The 7359-nt window shown below is 47.0% G+C and overlaps 1 pseudogene; it reads right to left on the bottom strand.

The window, feature by feature from the left end:
• LOC112550651 overlaps positions 1-4358 on the bottom strand; it is a 34139-nt pseudogene extending 29781 nt beyond the window's left edge.
• Positions 4359-7359: the final 3001 nt, after the last annotated feature.

The raw sequence follows: 7359 nt of genomic DNA, 5'->3' as shown, positions 1-7359 counted from the left end.
TTCCCTACAAAGAAAGGACCCCCTCGTCCTGCAAGAGCTCCAGTGCTCTGGCAAGCAAAGGGTTTACCCTCCTTTCACAGCTTTGTTCCTCCCACAGAGCCAAGCCACTCCACCTCCAACTCCTACTGCCCTGGAGCAGGAAGGCGGAAGCCTTCTTGTTCGTACAGCAATCACTTCTGCCTTCACCGTGCATTTCCTAAGGGGACTCTTCAACTTCAAATGATGACAGCAAGTTTCCTCTGCTCTGAACAGGGGCACACATTTCTATGGTGAATGTCCCCGTTGTCTTGACATCAGCTACTGATAGATGCCACATACTGAGCTTGATGAATCCAGAGATTTATCTACTCATTCGACTGCTGTGCTCTTCCACATATTTGAAACAGATCAACCCCCCACTTCGAACCGGCGATAGACTGTATTTCTGTGACAATTTTAGAACGGCTGAATTTAGAAGGGCAGGGAGTGATCAAGGCCTCCTTAAAAGCTTCAAATCACCAGCAGTTGGCTTGATCAATCGCCGTGATGGACGAAATGAACTATTCCAAGCAGGAAACCTTACCACCCCTTCAGCTCTCCTGTCAAATATGAATTTTCATTTCCACCTAGGAGAACTTTTCCAGTCTCGGCTCTCTCCTACGCCTGATGAAGGGTGTGCATGCCCGAAAGCTTGCACATAAATAAAATGATGCTTTTGCAAATATCTAGTTGGTCTAATAAAAGATATCAACTCTTCCATGAGTTTTGATTCCTTTTGCCTCTAGACCAGTACGGCTACAACTGGATACCTGACACCTGGAAGATATCGAATTTTCCCCGCTTTTTTAAATGAAAAGTTAATAATTTTACAAGAATTTTCCAGGCATTTTACCCCTGGAAATAAAGGCTTTTACAAGATGGAAGCATTTTACCACCTGATACGCCAACACCAGGGTCCTGCTATTGTTGGAGCAAATTTGCATCTCGCAGAGCACAAACACACAGATGCCTCCACAAAAGAAACTCCTGCCCAGAAGAGCTTTCCATCTTTCTGCTCTTCTGTGAAATATGAAACATCATCACCCGGAGGAAATATGCTTCTGCATCCTGCTTGCCACCAGACCACTTTGAGATAAAAAGCCTTTTTCAACCTTTCTCTGTGCCTAACCTGGACAAAGCGAACTATTCCGAACAGGAGACTTTACCGCCTCTTCAGCTCTCCTGTGAAATATGAATTTTCATTTCTACCCAGGCTCTCTCTTATGCCTAATGGAGGCTGTGTGTGCCTGAAAGCTTGCAAATAAATGAAATAAATTGTTTCCAAGTATCTAGTTGACCTAATAAAAGATATCACCTCTTCCACGAGTTTTGATTCCTTTTACACCAATGTACAAACTCACTCGTAATAGAAATGAAGGAAGGTGAAAGCAGCCTAGAGAAAACCACTTTGTCTATACTGACCTTGAACAGCTGCCTTTTGTCAGAGCCTGGTTCACCTTATTTGTTAGTTTTGGTTCATTTATACTGTGAAAAGGTCTCTCCCATGTATCCATCCATAACGGGGCAACACAGAGAAGAACACGCTACGTTTGCTTCACAGGCATGGCTGGACCAGGTAAGGATGTGCTCCTGGTATGGTGATGATGGCCAAGGTCCTACACGGACACATTTATACTGCTAAGAGTGCCTCAACCACCGTAGGATAAACTCTACCAGCACAGGCATTGTGAAGGGTAGAGAAGTCCTCTGCAAATGCATAAATGAATAAAGCAGAACAGGGTACAGGGATGAGCTCTAGCTGTCAAGTTCAAATCCGGTTCTGTGACTTCCTCTTCTTCCTGATTTGGGTTTTGTCTCAGAAATTTTAGTTCGGGCCCTTCCTTTTGGCTTGAGCTGGGATGAGTACATGCATCTGAGTGGTTTCAGCTGGTACAGCCTGTAAGAAATACTGCCTAGAGAGTGGGCATGCTATGTTTATAGCAGCATTGGTTTTAGTGATTAAAGCCTGGATCTCCCTCTGTCATCTGTAGGAGACTGCAGTCTCTTAAGGCAGACATGCTGTTCACTTAAACAGCAATATTTGAATCTTCAAAAGAGCAAAGAAAATCTCCCCCTCTCATGGTTTGTTGCATGTAATAAGTACCGTTGGGCAAACACAATGCTATCTAGACTTAGGAACAGTCCCTTCCTCTGTTCCTGAAATCAAAAAAGGTGTTTGAAAGCGGAGAGCTGCGGCATATTATATATGTAGGTGAGAAAATGCAGAATATAAGCTTCGCTGGAAACCAAGGAAGCTGCCTCAGAACGCATACATCTTCTTGGGTCTTTCGAACTAGCGTAGTCCAAACCCTGGATCTGAATTTCTTAGGTGGTCCCTATCTCTTTATTGAGTATGACCACAAGCTCATGATCGGAACAAGCCAGACTTGGGGATACTGGGAATCTGAAAGCAGACTTTGCAGCACGAGTTTCTGTGTAAACATTGGGGAAGCGGTCGCTGTGCATTTCAAAGAAATGAGGGATGTAACAGAAAACCCCAGGGGTCTACCGAGATGCAACAGAGATACGCGTGATGTGCTTCAAGCCTGGCAGGCTAGAAGTTTCCTTAAGCAATACCCTGACAGCGTCGTGATCAAGGAAGAAGCTACTAGATGCCAGAGCTGGGGATTTAACAGGTCTCCATGATGCTAAATGCTGGAAATGAGAGGAATGAGCAGTGCCATCCTCCTGAAGAGTAAAAGGGAATTTCCCTGGGAAGGACATATCAATCACAGCCCTGTCTCACCAGTCCTCAGTGCAGCAGGATCAATCAACCACCAAACTTTGTGTTTTGAACAGAAGTTTGAGTAAGCAGCAGAGCCCTCCTGCAGGGCCTGCTGCATCCAGTATGTATGTCTTTGCATCTGCAAGTCACAGCAGAGATCAGGATCAAAGGCTGCTGACCAAAGGGAGCATATCTGTGCAACAACAAGCTCAAAATTTGTCTCTGTGAGATGGAAGAGCTATTAGAAAAGACAATGGAAGCAGAGGCCAATGGCAAAAAACAATTTGCTGTGCAGACGGCTTGGCTACAGGTTTCCGACAGCACTAAAGGCTCAAGGTGACCAGTACTAAATGAGACAGGAAGGCAGAAGAACAGCAGACAGAGGGGGGCATGAGCCACAGGTCTGAGACTGGCATGTCAGTGCTAACACGCTTAAAATGTAGGTCTGGGATTTTGATTTGACCCAGAAAGGAGACAAGGAGCAGGCACAAAACACTATCCAAAGCTAAAAATCAGGAGCACTCACAAGCTGTTTCTTATTCGGTTTCTAAGGGTTTGACCACTCAAGGAAATGAATTGGAATAACTATGCACCAGTAATGCCTTGTGTGGACACACTTATTCCAGAATAAGACAATCACACACTGAGTCATTCTGAAGCAATTACTGCACTTTAAATTCACGCCCTTCCTCAGTGTTAAATAACACAGTGTATCCTGCCCATTTAACGTAATGAAGACTTCAAACAGACACATACATTTTAACTCTCTTTAAAGGCAACTGCAAAGCTCATATCCAAACTAAACTTCCCTGAAACCTGGGATAAGTGGGTTGGGGCAGGGAGGAAGACTCGGGCTTATCCTACGGTCCCTTTAGATTGTGTTGGCAAAGTACAGAGGACTCAGAATAAAAGAGAACTGGGCTCCAGGGACCTCACATCCAAATTACAGCTCAGGTCCATCTGGCCAGGTAGCAAACGTGCATGAAGAAGGAAGCAGCTGTATATTGAACCTGTGGAAGTCACTCCCACAAGAATTTTCAAGAGTGCAAAGTCTTTTCTAATCCATTTTGGAAAGTATATTTAAAGGATTTAAATACCAACGGGTGAACTGCACCACCATGCAGAAGGCCTGAACAAGGAGGACTCTATGTACAACTAAGTGTGACTTTGGTCCTTGTACATACTTGAGGCTTAACTTGTACACTTAGGCCCTGAAGTGGCACTTCTATTATGCGTGAAGCCTTGAGTAAGCTTTCTGCTCAGTTAATCTCACCCGACATAATATGCTGCTCTATGGGACAGGCAGGCAGATCAAAAAGCTGGAAGTTATATTAACCTCTCATGCTTCAGGGCTTCATCTAGAAGGAATTTCTCCCCCCACTGCAAAAATGCTTCATAGTCATCTCAGGCACACTGGCATATTTATTTACCTGCATCTGGAAAAGGAGCTAGAGGTCGCTGCCAACAAAAAATAGTTGACTACAATGGCTGATAGTCTGCCTCCTCTGCTATAGTAACTGCTCTCTATCAAATGCTGGAGAGAGACTTCTTCGGAAATAACAGCACTCACTGAGACCTGAGTCCATATTGCTTTTTGCAAATCATTTGCAACCATCTTAAATTAGTCACCTATTATGATGCCTGCTTCCTGATTGGATGATGAAAACTTTCTGAGCAGAAGATAACGAGTGAGGTATAACAAACAGAGAGCAACTAATAGCGCATTTGCAGACAGAGAATAATTTGGAGTCTGTAAACATTTTAATGAGTACCTAGCTATTGCCTGACTATTTGCAAATAGCTAACACAACCCAACAGATAGCAGCAGAATGAGGCTAGCCCATTCGCTCTTTAAACAGATCATTAAAAATCCTCCCCCCTCCATCACGTGGGAGCAAATATTGCCAGGAATCTGAATACCTGCTCACATCACTGCCAAGTTGACATGCAGAACTGCAAAGGTTTTCAACCGTTCTAAATATAACAACATATCTAGTGGCGCACGCTGCACTCAATCAGCCTGATCGTTAAATCTTGTCATCTTCGTAGCATCCCCGTAGTGACGCGTGAACTTGTCTGAAGCCTACAAAATGCACAAAAGCAGCCACCTCTACCTGCCGCCCTCCCATAACTTCATTTAGCAAGATTTCATCTTATGTACCGGCGTTTCCTGTTTTCATGAGTCTTGTTTCTTTGGTTGCTCTTCCATGGCTGTTGTGGCAACAAGCACACAGTGACATCCTCTGTCGGGACTACGGAATGACTTCAGGCAGAACCCGTCTGCTCCTGGGCTTTGCCATCCTGGGTGCATCGTGCCGTTGAAGTGACAGGGTTGAGCTTCCCCCAACACTGAAGAGCCCAGGAAGAAACAGGCATTGATCAAGGATGAATGGTGAAGGTGTGGTGCCTTGGCCGTGCTGCCCTTCAGACACAGTCCATAAGGACTCCATGCTTACCCCCTCACCCTGGAGTTGGTTGCATGACTAAGGGAACAATAAAGTAATGTAAACCCCAACACGGCACGTCACAGAAGCTCCAGTCTCAGCGTGCAGGTCGTTTCAACAATGATAGAGTTCAATTCATCATTAAGCCCTGGGTGGGACAAAGATCAGCAAGATCACCAGAGGCGTCTCCTTAGGCTTATCTGAACCAAAGGCTTCACCTACAAACCTGCTCAGCTTCCATCCTCAGGGTTTGAAATACAGGGGGGCCTGGGGGGCGGGGGGGTGAGCCCTCCCATAAGAGACAAGAGCCCCTGGCCTGCCCCATGCCTTTCTAAGCAGCTCCGGCAGCGGTGGTGGCTCCTTCTCGCTTCCTGCTGCCGCCGCAGACCCCCCCAGGAGTCCGAGCGTCCTTCAAACCCTGTTCACCCTCCACTTAAATAGTTAAAAAAACCCTTTTCTTCCAACTATTTAAGTTGGTCTAATAAAAGATATCAGATTCACACAAAGAACCTGGTTCGCCCTTCATGCACTCCATGGCAGAGAGATCCTGCCACCCCCATTACCTGGACAGTAATGATCAAGGGAGTCAAGAGAAGCTTCTTAGCCCTTTCCAGCAGCATCAGTGTCTGCTGACAAGGTCACGTGGGCAACTCTGCCACATCCCCACGTGACAACGTGCTGGGTTACAAGAACAGGACCCGCACTTGTCACACGTGTGCTAGGACAGCGGGACGCAGTGCCCAGGGAAGTGGTGGACGATCCATCGCTGGAGTGTTTCAGGAAAAGGCTGGAGGTGGATCAGACCCTGTGCAAATGGGCTTGAAAGTGCTGGTCATTCTCCAAGATGAGGATGTCCCATAAGATGAGCCTTGAGCATACCTGTTGTCCTTATTATAAAGTGAAAAGTGGCACTAGGGGAGGAACGATGGGGATTTCAATAATGATCTGGACGGGGTTGGGGGAACAATCCAAATCCAAGAAAGCTGCGTGCTCACCTTTGGAAATGGTGGGAAAGCAGCCAGCAGCAGAATATCTCTGGTACCAGCGCTGCAGGGAGCTTAACCTTCCTCCCCTGGATCGGGCTTCAGCCAGCGGCTTCACAGGGGCTAGTGCTGGGACCAGAGGAGATATTCCTGATTTCCATCCCCCTGACCAAGAGCACTACCATGAGCACTCACTCCACCACCTGCACACAGACAGCTCTCATGCTACCCCTCAGTGCGGCCATATGACATTCGAAATGGTGTAGGATCTGTGTGTGACCCCCTGCCACTACAGTTTCATAGATGTTCGGGGCTGGAAGGCACCTTACAGATCATTGGGTCCAGCCCCCTGCACTTGGGCAGGGAAGACCGCTGGGATCAGACGACCCCAGCAAGGTGGGCATCAAGATGCTTTTTGAAGATCGCCAGGGTGGATGACTTTCTTGAACCTTGTCTCCTTAGTAGTACAGCATTCGGTTTAAAAATGTACCCGGGCTTCCTGCTTAAAAGCATGAGGCAGGCACCGGGGAAGGAAGTCATAGGAACATCAGATCGTGGCCAAGTGATGTTGTAGCTGGGACAGTCCAGAAATGATGGGACAGGCAAGGATGGCTTAGGGTGATATTGTAGATTGGACCAAGGGTGTCATTTGGAGAAAGCAAGGTGTCACTTTCTCCCAATGTAAAAGTGTAAGAGACCTGGGGAAGAGTGCAAGAGACTGGAGGAAGATTATAAGAGATGCAGAGAAGAGTATAAGAGACCTGGGGAAGAGTGTAGGAGACCTGAGGAGGAGTGTAACAGACCTGGGGAAGAGTGTAAGAGACTCAGGGAAGAGTGTAAGAAACTGGAGGAAGATTATATGAGACCCGGGGAAGAGTGCAAGAGACCTGAGGAGGAGTGTAACAGACCTGGGGAAGAGTGTAAGAGACTCAGGGAAGAGTGTAAGAAACTGGAGGAAGATTATATGAGACCTGGGGAAGAGTGCAAGAGACCCAAAGAGGAGTGCAAGAGACCTGAGGGAGAGTGTAACAGACCTGGGGAAGAGTGCAAGAGACCGAAGAGTGCAGGAGACCCGGGGAGGAGTGCAAGAGACCCGGGGAGGAGTGCAGGAGACCCGGGGAGGAGTGCAAGCCTTCAAGAAGATCGCCTCGCACTCGAAAGCTCGTCCTTCATCCCAACACCCCGCTGT

Source organism: Alligator sinensis, unplaced genomic scaffold, assembly GCF_000455745.1.
Source record: "Alligator sinensis unplaced genomic scaffold, ASM45574v1 scaffold1046_1, whole genome shotgun sequence".
NCBI lineage: Eukaryota > Metazoa > Chordata > Crocodylia > Alligatoridae > Alligator > Alligator sinensis.
This window is presented reverse-complemented; position numbering and strand designations above follow the sequence as displayed.